We start from the raw sequence: 18424 nt of genomic DNA on the forward strand, positions 1-18424 counted from the left end.
GACCCTCCCAACAAACACTGCGAAGTCCCTGTGCAATCACTACGTGGGCCAGTGTCTTGCCTCTAGAAGACTGTATTCTGCTGGATCGATTTGCTGGATGAAGACTGCTGATCAACCCTCCTGGCTCAGAACCTTGCTTCTCCAGCAAAATCTCGGACTACTGACGAATACTTTGCACTGCCACTACAAGAGACCCTCTTGGCCTGCATCAGCTCTGCGTGAGCCCCTCTTGGGCTGCGTAGGCCTCTGCGCTGCCTTCCTGATGCTCAAGTTGCCTCTCTGATACGTACTCTTTGGCTCAGAACTCCCTCTCTGATCCAAATCTCTGCTTTTGCCCCTCTCACTGCAACTCAGATCACTTGTTCGATTTTCTCAGCAAACCACACCCTAGAAAAATCGAACTGACTGATCAACTTGGTGTATCTCCAACTGACCCTCAAGCCTCCTCTTATACTTTTCCTGTTGATGAATCAACAGTTGAGATTAAGTCCCTAATCAACGACTAAGATTAAAATAGACTTTCTTCGTCCCTTAGAAGCTTCTCACCCATATTTTTATTAATACCCATTAATATTTTTATTTTCTTAAGTTTAGACTTAGGAACGCCATTAAAAATATTAATTATTTTAATGAAATACAAACTAGGTGGAATTTCACCAAACAATTTCTGGGCGTTGGAGATCTTATATATTCTAGCTCTCCACCAAATTTTGGAGCTAGAGCACATCTGATGCTACCCAAAATCAACACTTCCTCTTAGCTAGGAAAGTGCTCTAGCAATACTTCCAAATAAAAGCATCACACTGATCCACAACATCGGTCCTCTGTGTTGTTGATGCTTGGCCTGCTGTCGTTCATCCTCTGCATTGCTGCAACCTGTGCTGCTACCCATGACACTGCCACTACCACTGTTGCATTTGTACTACAACTCCCTCTCAATATGTTGCATCATGCTGCCCATAGCACTGCCACTGCTAACTGGTGCACTGCAACTCAGTTGCTGAGAGGTAAGAAACTAGAAAAGTCACCCAAAAGCTGACATGTTGGTCAGTCGGGATGTCCCTGGATGCTAAAGCTACCTTTGCTGCTAATCTGTGCTGACCCTCTGATGCTACTGCGCTGCTGTTGTATCTGCTCTATGCCTCCCCACTGTTCAACACTCTACTGCATTGCTTCAGATTTTGGCACTCTAGCTCTGCCATTGTCGTTCCATCATCCCTCGCACCAACTGACTCTCGTCAATCTACTACTGTCATTAAGGGCTCCCGTAACCGTATGCGATCCAAGAGTTTGGGCACCTCAAGGATCGTGCCCCTTTTTAGTCCTCTTGACTACAGCTCAATATCGCCCCACCTCTTCTCTAGAGGTGCATGAGCACTCATGGCGCAATCCTCATCATTGTCCTCCTTGTCAGCTTTCGCTGGAGCAGTCTTTGAGTCAGACTTCTCTTCCTTGCCCTTTTTCCGAGGGCACTGAGTGGCGAAATGTCCCAGTTCCCCACATCTGAAGCATCTAACTTTGGTTATGTCTTTCCTTTTCCTCTTCTGCTGCCCTTGCTATCCTGTTGATGCGAGAGTTGCATCCTCCTCTTCCTCCTTCTTGACTCTGACTCCTTTGCCGCTACTTCCCGCCTTGGTTAACCGTTTGATCTTTTCCTGTCGAAGAGGTGCCCACATCTCTTCCCAACTGGGGAGAGAAGCCCTGCCCAAGATGCTCTGGACAAAGGTATCCCAATTTTCAATGACTGCATTTAGGGCAGTCCTGACCATGAATTTAGGATCCGGTGTAGACCCCATAGAGGTCAGTTGGTCACGAATGCCTTGTAGTTTGAGAAGGAAGGGATCGATCTCTTCTCCCTTTTGCATTTGGTACTGCCTTAGCTGATTCTCAAGAAATATCTTCCGTTGAATGGAAGTTCCCTCGAACAAGGTATTTAGGGCCTCCCACATTTTCCTTATTGTGTCATTTTCAGCAATATGTGGGATCACATGATCCTTGACTTCGTCCAAGATCATGCACTTCGCCTTTTCTTGAGCCTCCTCGTATTTCTTGAGAGGATCAACAACGACCAGAACAACAACCACTTTCAACGCATAGTCCTTGATGTAATTCTTGTCCAAGACTGCCAGCATGTTGGCCTTCCAGATGACAAAGTTGGATGCTCCATCCAGTCTGTCCTGATCCCTCAGTCCATTAACTGCCATCTCTGCTCAAATGAGTGTCGAATAGGTTCTCTTCTCCTACTTTCGTTGCTGCCCCAACAAAACTCGGATCTGGATTTCTTTGGTGCTAGAAATCCTCTAAGGAACAAGTTCCCTCTAGACTCCCTCTGAGTCCTGATTTCCTTCACGGAAATCCTTCTGCCAAATAATGTCGAATCACCCCTCTCTGATCCTCCTTTGCTGCTTCTCAGCAACCCAAACCTAGATTTCTTTGGCAAGAAATCTGTTAAGGCAGTGACTCCCTCTACCTCGGTTTTGTCTCCATAGACATTGTTCTACAACAACAACAACATCGTCCCACCAACACCACAGATCTAATCTGCACTACTCCTACTGCCCCAACAACTGACTAATTTGAGCCCCTCAGGCTCTGCACTAGCCTAGAGAGTTGATGCAATCACTACGTAGGCTCCTCTCGGCTACTGCGTCACCTCCTCCTGGCTCAGAAAGCTGACGCAGGCACTACATGAGCTTCTGCATCACTCCTCTTGCACTGTGTCACCCCTTCAGTTGGTTCTCTAGCTCTGAAACAAGGTTGTCACTCGGGACAGCTGCCTCTTTGCAGCAGATTTTCTAGATCTTCTCGGTTGATGGCTTCAGTGTCCTATGATTTGCAATCGCTCTGGTACCATGTGAAAATTTATGAATCTTTACAAACAGAAATCCTACAGCAGTCACTGGTTTAGACCCTCCTACTTGTTGTTTCATTCAACAAGTTATTTAATTTATAAACAGTGATGAAAACCACTACTGCAGACTACACTGACATACAGATCATAAAGTGAAACAATAGATAAGACAAACACATGAGGGACATTGTTGTTTTTGGACAACAAGTCCCCAGAAAAACCCAATGTGGGAAAACCAATGCAGCAGATAGAGGGTTTGTAGTATTAAACAAGTAGAATCTGAGTACAACAGGTTGCCTCTCACACCAGCTAACCTTACAGAGAAATCACAGCAACAAGAAATACATTCGAGGGTTTACCTCGTTCCCCAAGTCACAACTTATCCAATGAGTGATAAGTCCCTGTGCAATCACTGCGTGGGCCAATGTCTTGCCTCTAGAAGACTGCGTCACCCTTTCTACTCGATCTATTTGCTAGATGAAGACTGTTGATCAACGCTCCTAGCTCAAAACCTTGCTTTTCTAGCAAAATCTCGAACTACTGACGAATACTCTACACTGCCACTGTTAGATGAAGACTGTTGATCAATGCTCCTAGCTCAGAACCTTGCTTTTCTAGCAAAATCTCGGACTACTGATGAATACTCTGCACTGCCACTACAAGAGACCCTCCTGGCCTACGTTAGCTCTGCGTGAGCCCCTCCTGTGCTGCGTAGGCCTCCGCGTTGCCTTCTTGATGCTCAAGTTGCCTCTCTGATACGTACCCTTTGGCTCAGAACTCCCTCTCTAATTCAAATCTCTGCTTCTTCCCCTCTCACTGCAACTCAGATCACTTATTCGATTTTCTCAACCACGCCCTAGAAAAATCGAAATGACTGATCAACTTGGTGTATCTCCAACTGATCCTTAAGCCTCGTCTTATACTTTTCCTGTTGATGAATCAATGGTTGAGATTAAGTGTTGGCTTATTGGGGCCTGACCCAGGTTCAAAAGTGTTTTAGCTAAACAAATCTCGACACTACAGGCCCTTTCGGCAACAGTCCACGGAGCATAGGCTGAGGTCTCACCCGAGGTAGTATGGGAGGGTGCTGTAACCAGGTTTCCACACCCTAGGGATGTCTTGATGAGGTCTAGAAAGGTCGCGAACCGATCCTGCGCGCTCGCGCTGCTCCGTACAATTGTCTGGCCTTCGCGTAACGCGATGAGGTGCTATCCAGATCCTTTACCCTTACTGTGTTATTATTATAGATTTGACTTAATTTTGTGGGCCCAATATTCTTATTTACTCAATTAACCTTTATAATCAGTGTGCGCAATCATAAACTATAACAAGATGCATAAACATATAACAAAAGCATAAACATATAGATTTGCGAATAGATGCACAATATTTCAGAATCAACTTATCTTTTATTAACTTCTGTTCTGTTACAACCTTAACTCCGCCCTACGCACTTAGCTGCAGGGGTCCGCGCACACAGCTGCGGGCTCTACCAGGCCTCTGCGCACACAGCTGCAGAGCCTCTTACTACTCCCACAACCCAAGACTCAGACTTACAGACTCAGAGCGAATATCGTATTCAAAAACCCATAAAAATCCAGATCAAACTCAAAACTGAACTGCCTTCTACACTTAGAGCCTCGCTCTATTTATACATTCTCATGGTCCGCGGACCATGGGTAGGCCGACATGTTCTAGATTAAATTACAATATTTCAGAGTGGACAACCCTAGACTTTCGCGCTCCGCGCCCGCATTTTGTGAGGTCTTACATTACTTTTGACCAAAATTCGGGTTACAAGCCCCAAAAACCTACTATGGGGGGATCCACTGCCCAACATTAAGTCCCTAATCAATGGCTAAGATTAAAACGGACTTAATCCTCGTCTCTTAGAAGCTTCTCACCCATATTTTTATTAATACCCATTAATATTTTTATTTTCCTAAGTTTAGACTTAGGAACTCCATTCAAAATATTAATTATTTTAATAAAACACAAACCGGGTGGAATTTCACCAAACGATTTATGGGTCTTAGAGATCTTATGTATTCTAGCCCCTCCACAAAATTTTGGAGCTAGAGCACATCCGATGCTACCCAAAATCAACACTATAGAGTTTAGCGGAGACATAACATTGGATGAAGATGCAACTCTTAGAAAAGCAATAGACTCTCCTCCTCCTGCCATTGTTGAAAGACAAGTTGTTAATGAAAAAGAGCTTGCATCTAAGTCTGAACTGGACACTGAGAATGAACTTGTTGATAATCCAATGGGTTCCATGGATCCTCTAGATCCTCCACCATATGATCCTCCTACCAGAAAGAGACCACTATGGTTGCAAGATACCTTGCAAGACGCTGAACAACATGCTTTCCTAAGAGAAACGTTCAAAGAAAGTAAGAATCCAAGTCAGTTTCAAGGGTATGTTTCTGCCATGAGCAACATCATTCAAGTAGAACCATGCACCTTTGAAGAAGCTGCAAAAAAACAAGTCTTGAAAGATGCCATGACTGAAGAATATGAGTCCATCATCCAGAATGATGTCTACGAATTGGTTCCTAGACCTCAAGGTAAATCTATTGTCACTTCCAAATGGTTGTTTATGATTAAACATGGCACAGATGGTAGCATTGAAAACTATAAGGTTAGATTTGTAGCTAGAGGTTTCTCTTAGAAAGAGGGAATATTTTACGATGAGACTTTTGCACTTGTAGCTCGATATACTACTATTCGATTTGTTGTTTCCTTAGATTTTAGCCAGGGGTGGACTCTTAACCAAATGGACGTGAAAATTTCTTTCTTGCATGGCTTCCTCAGGGAAGAGGTATTTGTGGAACAACCACAAGGCTTTGAAGAGCATGACATGGAAACTCATGTATGCATACTGGAGAAAGCCTTATATGGGTTGAAGAAAGCTCCAAGAGCTTGGTATACTTGCATTGATAACTACCTGATAAAGCTTGGTTTCTCAAGAAGTAGTGCAAACTCAAACCTCTACTTCAAGACAGTCGAAGGTATACCTTTGATTTTGGTATTGTATGTTGATGATTTATTCTTGATGGGAGGAGAACCTCTTAGTCTCCAATGTAAAAGGGAGTTAGGTTTTGAATTTGAAATGAAAGATCTTGGTTTGATGCATTACTTTCTGGGTCTTGAGGTATGACAAAGACCTGGTGAAATTTATCTTTCTCAAGGAAAATATGTTGTTAAGCTTCTTGAAAGATTTTCTATGGTAGAATGTAATTCCATGCATACTCCTATGGAAATGAACTTTAAGAAATTATATGGCAAAGCTGCAGGACCTAATCTGGCAAATGCCACATAGTATAGACAACTCATTGGTGCTTTGAATGTTTTTGGTAAACACTAGGCTTGGCATATGCTTTGCTATAAACACTTTAAGTCAATATATGATTGATCCCTTTCATGCCCACTAGATTGTTTCAAAACATGTACTTAGATACTTGCATGGAACTGTCAATCTAGGATTATAATATACTACTAAAAATGTAAGACTTCATGGATATATTGATGCTGATTGGGTTGTGTAACTCTGCTGATAGAAATAGCACTTCTGGGTGCTGCTTTAGCTTGGGATTTTCCATCATATCTTAGATGAGCAGAAATCAAAAGTCTGTTGCACTAAGTACAACTAACGCTCAATACATTGCTGTTAGCATGGCTAGTTGTGAGGCAGTTTGGTTGTGAAAGATTTTTGAAGAACTATTTGAGCAAGTTTCAGACACAATAGTTATATATTGTGACAATAAGAGTGGGATTCGTCTTGTAGAAAATCTTGTGTTTCATGATAATTCCAAGCATATTGAAATCAAGTATCACTATATCTAGGATATGGTGTAGAGAGGAGCAGTGAGGCTCCATCACATCTCAATTGCTGATCATATAGATGACATTGTTACCAAGCCTTTACCGAAAGGAAATTTCTTGGTTTTTAGAGAGCAACTTGGAATTATGGATGTGACCCTTCCGGGAAGCGGTCACAGCTAATCAAGAACACTGAGCTGCGTTCCCCCATGTCAGAGCTCAAAGGATTAGGGAATGATGGTGGAAAGCTTCTGAGGATGAGGGACCTCTTGTGTAGTGTGTGCCACAAGAGTAGGCCTCAATATGCATCCGACCCATAGTCTGGGATGTGGGAAGAGCCATCTAACTGGCCAATAGGTGTAGTAAGACTTGTCTAGGATGCAGGTGTTCCACCACTCGATGTTTAATGGATCTTGGTTGTGTTTGATTCTTGTTTGTATGACTTGTTTGAGTCTTGTCCATGTGATGATCCTTTCCTTTCCAAATTTGTGTCCAATCACGATTCTTTTTTAGATTGCGACTTCATTGTTACAAATGTTACATAGCAGAGATAAACTCAAATGAATGAAAAGTCATAGCTCTGATTGCCGGGTGTCATTGTGCCGAGAGTCAATCATTTCCGGTAGTCATAGCTGAATAGCCGGTGTTTCTTTGCCTTATGGTCAGTGCCACTGATAGTTGCTAGTCGTCGAATGAAGGTCCTTTTCGATACCCAGTTGTCATTTTGGCTCGGCTCCCGGTTCTACAAAACATCCTCTCCTTTTGGTCGAGCGTGCTTTCGCATCCTAATTCGCCATTCTTGTCTTATCAAATTGCTCTTTTTTAGGGTCCGAGGTAAGGAATTCCCCCTCATCCGGGCACTGAAAGTAGATTTTCTCTTCACTGAACTATACCCTTTCAGGTTGTTTCCCTATGATTTCCAGGTGTTCATGCACTCGATTCCGCTACTCGATCACTTGATCCAAGAGATTAGAGGAAGCAAAGATCTTTGATACAAAAAGAAATTCCTCCCCAGCTGAAAGGGAGTGTTAAAATTTGGCAGCTCAGGGATGAATTTCTCCTATAAAAAATCTATCTTTTAGTTTTATTTGAACCACCTATAATAAAATTTCATTTATGGCAATTCTAAAACAACTTTCCAAAAATAGTAAGTCACATCTCAATTTGGAAGTGACTTACCAAAAATAGAAAGTCATTTCTAAATGATCAAGGTTGATCTCGAGATATAGAATCCACTTGAAAATCACATAAATCATTATTATACAAGTCAAGAATTAACATTTTTACCCTTACTAGTATTATTATTATTATGATACTATTATTTGTAAAATAGTCTAAAGTTAGTCACCTGTAATGGATTAATAAAAACAAATTCTCTCATGGAATAAGTAAATTAAATTGAGAATCTCTTACTTGGCAAATCAAACCTCTCTCTTGGAATAAAATAGTAACTCCACACTTAAGAGAATGTAAGTCTCCCTCACTAATTCAGTGTATGGCAAAAGCGTAATTCCTTCTCATTAAATGCACTCATAACTCTCTCATTCAATTCAATTTGTAACTCTCACCAACTATTCTCTTATGTCTAAGTGTAACTCTCTATATCTCCCTAATTTGAATTGTAACTCTTCAAGACAAGTGTACCTCTTTCTCTATTATTTTGATGAGTTTCACTTCTCCTCAAGTAACTCCTTGCTCATGAAATTCAATTCTGTTATTATTGGCTCAAGACATGAATTCATTTTGTAACTCCTCTCTCCTTTCTCATCTATTTAAGCAAAAGAAAGTGAGAGTTGAAAGTAACATGTTCATTGTGAAGAAGGAGAGCAAGTGTTAAGAGCTAACTATGACTGGTTCTCTATTATGGCAAGTGAAGTGTGAGAGCTAGTGAAGAGCAAGAGCAAGGGAAGAGCTTGAACAAGTGTGAAGGACTTGATATGATGAAGAGAAGGAGGAGATCTTCAAGCAAAGAGCAAGTGCACTTCAAATGCAAGTTGATCAAACATTGGTGACTTGATTCATTCTCATTCTCTCTCTCTCTCTCTCTTTGTACTCTATTGAACAATTGAAGAAATCTAATAGAAGAAGAATCATTTGGGTTTCCCCCTTGAGGGGTTTTGCCCTAGTCATTGGACCAAAATCTCAGTGTCTCATATTTGTGTTTGGTTGTCTTCATATGATCCTTAAGTTTATGTTTTGTCTACAATTGATGATTTGAAATGTTTTGAAAAAGAAATTTGCATTCTAAGTAATTGTAACAACAAAGTACATTCAGGTCTGTTCAATTTTCTGCAAAGTACATTCAGTTTTCCATAAAGTACATTCAATTTTTTGCAAAGTACATTAAGTTCCATTCAATTTTCTGCAAAGTACATTCTAGTGGCAATGCATTTTATACACAAATGGTATTTTCTGAATCGGAAATTGTCTTTCGAAGCCCCTACAAGTGATCTCTTAATTGAGATATCTTCATTAGAATGGATGCCATGTCCTCATACTTTTATTTCTTCATCTTGTATAGTTTATTCCGCAAAGACATCTTTTGTCCTGATGTATTTATAGAGTGCAAGTTCACTAGTTTGTCATACATAGCCTTGGAAGTTTTCAAATTTGCAACAAATGGAACAAGAGTATCTTCAATGGATTCAACTATGATCCTTTGTGCCTTTACTTCCCCTTTCTTTTACTTTGCTAGTTCTTGAGTCTTGTCTTTGCTAGGTTCAGTAATTTCCCCAGTTACATATTCCATTACCTCATGTTCTATAAGTACCAAGTCAATCCTTTTCTTCCATGCTAGGAAATTTGATGCTCCAACGAGCTTATTGCTCTCCTTGCATAAAGAACCCATATGACCTGTAGATTTAGACAAATTAATAATATGATACTTACTTGATAGCCAAGATTCTCCTCTTCCTTGATGTTGTCTCCAACCTTTCTTGATGTCATCAAGACCTTTGAAGAAACTTCAATAATGTCCTTGAAAGATGTTCCCTTGTTAATTTTAGGTATGTTCTATGCTTAGAGCAATTTATTCCAATTTTCATAGTTAGCTCAATATCTTTTCCAGATTAGCAATCACATCAGCATTAAAGTAAACTGCAGATAGAACATAAACATAAATCACAGAAGACAAGCCAAGACAAGAGGACACAAGATGTGGCACTAGCCAGGGATAAACCCCAATGTGGGGAAACCCTTGATCAATTCTTCTCATATGTTCTTCAATAGTCCAGCAGAGAAAGAGAGATAGTGCGTTTACAATAGAAGTCAACACTTTGACTTATCTAGATAAGAGCATAAATCATCTCTAAGAAGATGATACATGAAATCAGTTGAAGACATGCTGCTTCACCTGATTCTCCAAGGTGACTTCTTCACATATCGTTGCGCTGCATTTCATCATCATGCTGCACCTCATCGCGTTGCACCATGCTGCACCCATCATCACTATGCTGCATCTCATAACGCTTCATTAATCATGACTGTACCCATCACTGTATTGCATTATGTGCCATTGCTACACCATGTTGCCATACTGACCTATGTGTTGGCTGCATCTTGCTTGCTTGTTGTCCCTTGCTTGCTTGTTGTCCCTAGCATGCTTGTTGTTGCATGCTAGCTGTCCCTTGCATGCTAGCTGTAACATTGCATGCTTGGTGTATTTGCTGCTAAGTACCATACAACTGTCCCAATGTTAGTTCGTTGTCCCCTGGCATGCTACTCTCCTTTTGAGACAGATGCTCTGGCTATTCCAGTAGTTCCCGGCTGTTCTGGCAGTTCCGGTTGTTCCTGGCAGTTCCCGCAATTCCCGGTAGTTCCAGCAATTCCAGCAATTGTGGCAATTCCCAGCAGTTCCGGCAGTTCCGACAACTCTGACAATTCCGGTTGTTCCTGGCAGTTCCGGATTTTGCCCTCTGCGTCAGCTTTCCCGCCTGTTCCAGCAGTTCCTGGCAGTTTCGGCAGTTCCGGCAATTCCGGCCGTTCCTGGCAGTTCCGGCTATTCCCGGCAGTTTCGGCTTTTCCCGACAATTCTGGCAGTTCCGGCTTTTGCCCTCTTTGTCAGCTTTCCCGGCTGTTCCAGCAGTTCCCGGCTATTCCTGCAGTTCCGACAGTTCCGGCTTTTCCCGGCAGTTCCGACAATTTTGGCTATTCCCGGTAGTTTCGGCAGTTCTGGCTGTTCCCGGCAGTTCCGGCAATTCCGGCTGTTTCGACAATTCGATTGTTCTTGGAATTTCCGCTTCTGCCCTCTGGATTAGGGCAACGTTATCCCTTAGGAACTCTCCTCCTACTAAAACCCAAAGACAAGTAGAGAGGAAGAGATCCCAAGTGTGTTGAAATGAATTGAAGACCACCTCTATTTATACTAAAACGTTGAGCACAAGTGGGGTTTATTTGGTTGCTGGCCGACCTTGACGAATTGTCCCATAACACAAATAAATTCATATCTCCATGAATACTTATCGGAATCGGATGATATTTAGATCAATCCTACACCTCTCGATGAGAGGGATCTAAGAAAAATATCATCTTCGATGAGAGGGATCCAAGAAAAATATCAGCTTCCATTAATAAGATGACCCACGTGGAGTTTGGCCCTAGTTGCCAATTTTAACATCCCTAGGATTCCTCCAACAACAACTTTCAAGAGTGATGAATGATACCAAGATCCTTTTGATGCTTTCTTCAAAGATGCCTTTCAATGAGCCTTTAAATAGATCTCCTTCTCTCAAGAGACAACTTTTCTTGTAGTCTTACTCTCAAGCCTTCCTTTGATGAGAGCTTGATGTAGTCTTGATCTTCTTCAATGTAGAAATCCTCCTTCCAAATCAATAGGTATTCTACTTATTTTCTTCCACAGATGATTCCCTTTGATAAGCAAACCCTTCTTTGTGTCCACAAGACGATCCTTCCCGCTGCCTTCTTGTTCACATTAGCTCTAATACCATGTTGAAAAGATTCAAGGTGGCAGTTTATTAAATCAATTTTCCTTAACCTTAATATTTTCTTGTCAACTTTGTTAGTCTTCTTGTGTTTTTTATTTAGATATTTTCATCAAACAAATATCAAGAACAAAAATAGTAGCAACAAAGGACACAAAAAATAGGCTCTCAGTCAAGGTAAAACCCCTCCAAGGGGAATACTAGGAAAACTCCTCTTCTAATAGAATTTGCTTCCAATAAGACAACAAAGACCTAAACCCTAGTCCAAGTCCTCCTCCAAGAACCAAGTTAGCCCTTCCAACAAGTCCTTCCTTGATCTAGCACCAACCAACTTCAAATTGTAACTTCGACCTACCAGCTTCAATATAGCTACTTCGACTTGCAACTTCAACCTTGTAGATGTTGCAGAAACCCTAGCTCAACTCTTCAAGAGGTCTTCCTTGATCAAGACAACTCCTTCCAAGGTCAACGAAGTCAAAACATAATATCTTGCTCTTCCAGCTACTTGATACTGCAACTCGAACCTGCAATTTCAACCTTCTTGGAGGCTCTAGAAACCCTAATCCTTTGTACTTGTGAGAGAGATAGAGCCCAAAAACAAGATTTTCGTCCTTCCTTTCTTCATCTAGACCTTTGCTATCTTCTTCCCTTGCTTCCCAACTATAGATTTAACTTCCTTCTTCAGATCGAACTTATGAGTGAGTGAGTCCCAAATGAGGTCGAACTGCTTGTATTTATAGCCTTTCCAAGGGGTCAAATTGCCTCCTTTAGGCCGACTTGAAGCTTCCAGGGCCGACTTGTACTTTTGGAGTTTCCATGACTTTTTTTACTGAAAAATAATTCTTTTACAAGATACATTTTTCCCGGAAGGGTCTTATAAACATGATGTTGACTCCTTTAGCTCATGACAATATATCCTATGACGTAACAAACCCTAGGAGCATGAAGAACATGCGTTTACCTAGAAACCATAAAAAATGAGCATGCAACCCATGCTTTAAAATAATAACTTTTTATTTTCTTCTTTTGTTTATTACATAAGATACATATTGAAATGAGTACAACAACAATTATGAAGATTGAAACTACTTACATTTTCAACAATATTAAGTACATTGGGTTTTCCCTCTAAGTGGATAGAATTGCCTCATCACCACTAGGAAAGTCCAATGCTCCACAAGTAAAGGGTTTGAAAGTCAACAAGTAGAAAAATAGTAGTCAAATATTCTCCAACATTCCTCTGTAGGCCTCCAATGTTCCACTTGTACAACTCAAACTCTCCTTGGGAATGCAAGTAATCACCGAGTAGCTCACTCCTCTTGATAAGACTTAGAACTTGACTCGCAATTGCTACTTTTTTGTCCACAAAGCTATCTTTTGGGAAATATTAACTTTCAATAGCTAGTTTGACCTCTCCAACAACTAGATTCCCCTTTGAATTGACTTTTCCATGCATTAATGAGTTGAATTGTGCCACTTCACCAATATCAACACCCTAGCCCTGTGGGCCAAGCATTGAATGTTATTTTTTTCCTTTTTCTACGTAGTGCCAGATCATATGCATAGTCACCTGAAAAATTCCAAGGCATTGACACATAAGCCTAGTCAAACCCCTTTAATCTTGGTCAATTTGAGGATCTCCTATGCCCTTGAGGAATAAAATATTTTGAGACATTGGTTTTGTTATTGTTGCTAAGTAGATAATTTTGAACGTAATGCATGTCCAAAATGATGCAATGCTCTACTTGTTCTTCCCCTATAATGCTATGAACCTCTGTTGAATGCCTCATCCAAATGGAAAAATTCTAGTTGAAATTTGCTTGATGAGTCTAGATCTCCAACATCCTTTACCTAATTGACTTGAAAACTTAGCTTTTCTTGACTTCTTGACCAACTTCAATTTTCACTTGACCACCAATGACTAGATTTGACTCACGTGTGTGGCTAGGATGAGATGTCATGTTGCATGGATGTGAGATTTGCTAGATCTCCAACACCCTTGTAAATTTGAGGGATCTAACATATGTTTTTTGTTCAGATGAAAATTTACGCAACTTTTTACATAATATTTGTCTCTCCATGTAAGTATGGACCACCTTGATTTGCCACCTTTCACCCACACATGTTGAAAGAGAGAGTATGGTCACCTTCAGATAGGAATATTTATTTGATTCCTTCACCTTTGTCCAAAAGATTATACCTTTTAAACATTTTGATCCTTTGTTGATTTTTTGACTCGGGAACCTGTGCATTGGGATTCATGAACTACATTGGGAAATGTGAAATGTTGTGAATTGTGAAACTGCCATGTTGAGAATTGTAAAATGAATATCACACTAAGGCCAAAGATATGTATACAAACTCTAGGACACATGACCATGAGAAAAAGACATAATTGTGTTGAAGACACGGGTAAGATTGGCCCTACATATTGTAAATACCTCTACAAAACCAATGACTATTGCAAACCATATGTCGAAGTAGATCCATCTTAAGGCTTACAATCCTATTCAAGACAAAAGGACTTGAGAGTGGAGTAAAAGGACCAGGCATGACCAACCCTAATAGACCTAGGATACAATAATACATAATTGTTACATGGCCTACAAGACTTTTGATTCACATTCCTTGGACTACTGGGGTATCTCCCTAAGAGGTAGCAACTCCATTTGTCAACCTTGGAATGTTTCAAAACTTGCTTGCATATATACTATTGATTTTGTAGCTCCAATAGCTTAGGATGGGATAGCACCATCACTTGTTAGAGTTGAAGAACGTGAAGATGACTTCAACAATGTTAGTGTTTGTAGCTCAAACAGGTATTTCCATGAGGTTGTCTACTTATGGAAATCATCATTAAAAGTATCCTATGCTTTTTTTTAAAGTTCACTTTATTAATTAATTAATAAAATGAACATTTTTTTTATTAAATTGACTTTTAGTTAATAAAGTGACTAAAGTGGGTCACTTAATAATTTAATTAAAAGAGAACGATTGATCTCATGATTAGATCTCAACTATTGAAGATTAGGTTTTTGGCTCATGTTAAAGTTATAAAAGAAAGGGAGGGAAAAGGACAAAGATACATAGAGCATTCATTTCATAAGTCATGGGAGTGAAGGAGAAAATTAGAGATTTGATTTTCACAAATTGGTGAGGTTTTCAATAGTAGTTTAGCATGGAGAAGGTATCCAGTGTTCAACAAGGAAAGACATCCAGTCAACAACAAGGAAAAGAGTATCCATACAACCCAGTAGAGTAGTAAAAGAATGTCAAATGAATTAATTCAGAATGAGCAAGAAGCTCAATGATAATACAGAGATATTTACAATAATAGAAACATCAAGTTTCTATGTAGAATATGGAAACACTCAGTTTCATCTAAGAAACTGCTTAAACGAATAAAAATAGCAACAACTAAAAGAATGAGTATTAAATACTAAATAGGAATAGGAATATTCTAATACCCTCCCTTAATACTCAATCTATTTACAACACCAATAGACCCTCTGAATTTTACAAATTTATCAGGACCAAGAGGCTCGGTGAAGATGTCGGCGGGCTACTCTGTTGTGGGAACATATTGCAACTGAACTGAGCCGTCTTCAACAAGCTGGCGAATGTAGTGGCAATGAGTTTCCACATGCTTTGTTCTTTCATGAAAGACTGGATTTTTGGCAAGTTTGAGAACTCCCTGATTATCACAAAACAAAGAAGTAGGACCGGTCTGGGAAACATGCATATCTGCAAGCATCCGTCGAAGCCAAACTGCCTCACAGGATGCCTTAACTGCTCCCCGATACTCTGCTTCCGTTGAGGAGAGAGCCACTGCCTGTTGCTTCTTACTAGTCCAAGTAACAGCACCAGATCCTAGACTAAACACATACCCAGCTGTAGATTTACGGTCATCAACCGAACCGGCCCAGTCAGAGTCAGTGTAACCACTGAGAATAGGATTGGAATTGCGAGTATATAAGAGGCCATAATCAGAAGTACCACGCACATATCGTAGCACACGCTTTGCTGCTATCCAATGATCAGCTTTAGGAGCTGACATAAAGCGGGAGATATAGCTTACTGCAAAACTGATGTCAGGTCTGGTGGTAGTAAGATAGATGAGACTGCCCACTAGTTGCCTGAATAAAGTTTCATCCACAAGGGGAGAGGATGACTGAGATGAAAGTTTGAGCCCTGGTTCCATAGGAGTTGTGGCTGGTTTGCAATCCTGCATTCTGAACCTGTCCACAAGATTTTTTGCATACTTGGACTGAGAGAGAAAAATATGATTTTCAGTCTGCCAAACTTCAACCCCCAGACAGTAATGAAGAAGTCCCAAGTCTGTCATCTCAAAAGTTCTGCATAAATCTTGTTTGATCCCATGGATCAAATGTGCAGAGCTACCAGTAATGATAAGGTCATCCACATAGACAACCACAAGCAAGATATCATCAACAGTATGCTTGATATACAGGTTTGCATCAGATGGGCTCCGCTGAAAACCCCGATCTCTTAGGTACTGATCAATTTTCATGTACCAAGCCCGAGGAGCTTGCTTCAAGCCATAAATGGCTTTAGCTAATCGACACACTTTCTGTTCTTGACCAGCAACCTTGAATCCTGAAGGCTGCGTCATGTAGACTTCTTCTTGGAGATCACCATTTAGGAAAGCACTCTTTACATCCATCTGATGAACTTTCCAATTGAACTGAGCTGCTAGGGCAAGGACAAGTCTTATGGTACTCATCTTGGCTGTAGGAGCAAAAGTCTCTTCATAGTCGATGCCTTCCTTCTGTGAGAACCCTCGAGCCACAAGACGAGCTTTATACTTGTCTATGGTTCCATCAGCTTTGTATTTCACTTTATACACCCATTTGCCGCCTATGGGCTTTTTCCCTGCAGGAATATCAGAAAGTGTACAGGTTTGATTCTTCTGAAGACTCTGGAATTCGGCTTCCATAGCCTGTTCCCACTCAGATGTACCCTTAGCCTATGAATAGGTTTGAGGCTCAAAAATACTGTGAAGGTTAGCCATAAGAGCAAAATTGACTGTAGACTGTTGTTTGTTCTTATGTCTAGAAGTTCTACCTTCAAGAAGCTCATCATCTCGGAGATCACCAATGGTTTTAGCCCACCATTTAGGCCGAAGAGTAGAGGAACCAATATCAGGAGGAGGTGGAGAAGACTCAAGAGCAATAGGGGCATCAAGAGGAGGGTTGTTTTCTGGAGGAAGCTCAGATAGAGTATTATCAAATACTGATGCTATATCATCCCTCCCATCAGGTGGACCGACCGGAAGAAGAACACTGTGAGGCTGATCCTCAGAACACTGCTCAGAAGAAGAAGACTGAAAGAATCCTCTGTCTTCATCAAATACTACATCACGACTGAAGCTAAGACGACCGGTGGCTATATCTATCAGCCTATAGGCCTTGTGATGATCACTGTAACCTGTCATCATGAGTTTCTGGCTTTTGGAATCCAACTTAGAGCGCTTAGCAGGTGGAATCCAAACATATGCAACTGAGCCAAATACTTTGAGGTGACTGATCTTAGGTTTACGGCCAGACCAAACCTCTTCAGGAGTCTTCCCTTTAACAGCCTGAGTAGGTGATCGGTTAAGAAGATAAACAACAGTAAATACTGCTTCAGCCCAGAATTTTTTTGGAACACTCCTGTGTTGTAGCATGGAACGAGCCATTTCAACAACCGTGCGGTTGCGACGCTCGACAACACTGTTCTGCTGAGGAGTGTAAGGAGTGGTTAATTGACGTTTGATGCCATGAATATCACAGAAGTTGGCGAACGCTGAAGAACAACATTCCCCCCCATTGTCGGTCCTAAGGGTCATGATGTTACAACCAGATTCTTTTTCCACTAAGGTTTTAAACTTCTGAAAGGTACTAAGAGCATCAGATTTATTTTTTAGAAAATACACCCACATCTTTCTACTGAAATCATCTACAATAAGTAAAAAATATTTGCAAGCAGTGATAGAAGTTGTATTCATAGGACCGCAAATATCAGCATGAAGTAACTGAAGTACCTTAGATGCGTGCCAAGATTCTCCATTTTTGAATGAAGACCGATGTTGCTTTCCCGCTTGACAGGCGCTGCATACCCCCAACTGCTGAGTCTGAATATCAGGTAATCCTGACACAAGTCCCTCCCGAGAGAGCTGAGAGAGATACTGCATATTTAGATGCCCATATCGCTGATTCCATAGAGTTCTGATAGGAGAGATACGTGCTGCTAGAGCCACTTCTGGAGAGTCACCGGTGTCAAGTAGCCTGTATAGACCATGGTCCTCTAGGCCAACAGCAACTGTTAAACTAGTCTCCCTGTCAATAATGGAGCACTTGTGGGCACTGAACACTACATCAAGCTGAGGAGAATTCCTCATAATCTGGCTGACAGATAGCAGATTAATTTCCATACCAGGAACATAATGTACATTCAGGAATATGAGTGTGCGCCCACCAGACTGAATTTGAACTGTACCTCTGCCAACTACTGTGTATTTTTCACCTCCGCCAAATACCACGGAATCACTGAAAGGTGAGAAGTCAATAAACCAGTCACGCCTGTGAGAGAAGTGGCGTGATGCACCAGAATCAATGTACCATGAAGAGGAAGGAACATGATCTGAAGACCTTTTAGCCATAAAGGCGTAAAAGGCAGAATCTGTCTGCTCGGAATGTTCTGCAACATTAGCTGTCTGATGGGGCCCTCCCTGTTTCTTCTGTTCAGAAGCAATCCTCTGTCAGAAATCTTTCTTCATGTGACCGAACCTGTGACAGTAATTACACTG

The sequence above is a fragment of the Pinus tabuliformis genome, chromosome 8 (genome assembly GCF_031772625.1).
Source record: "Pinus tabuliformis cultivar Carrire ecotype Pingquan chromosome 8, CPIR1, whole genome shotgun sequence".
Taxonomy (NCBI): Eukaryota; Viridiplantae; Streptophyta; class Pinopsida; order Pinales; family Pinaceae; genus Pinus; species Pinus tabuliformis.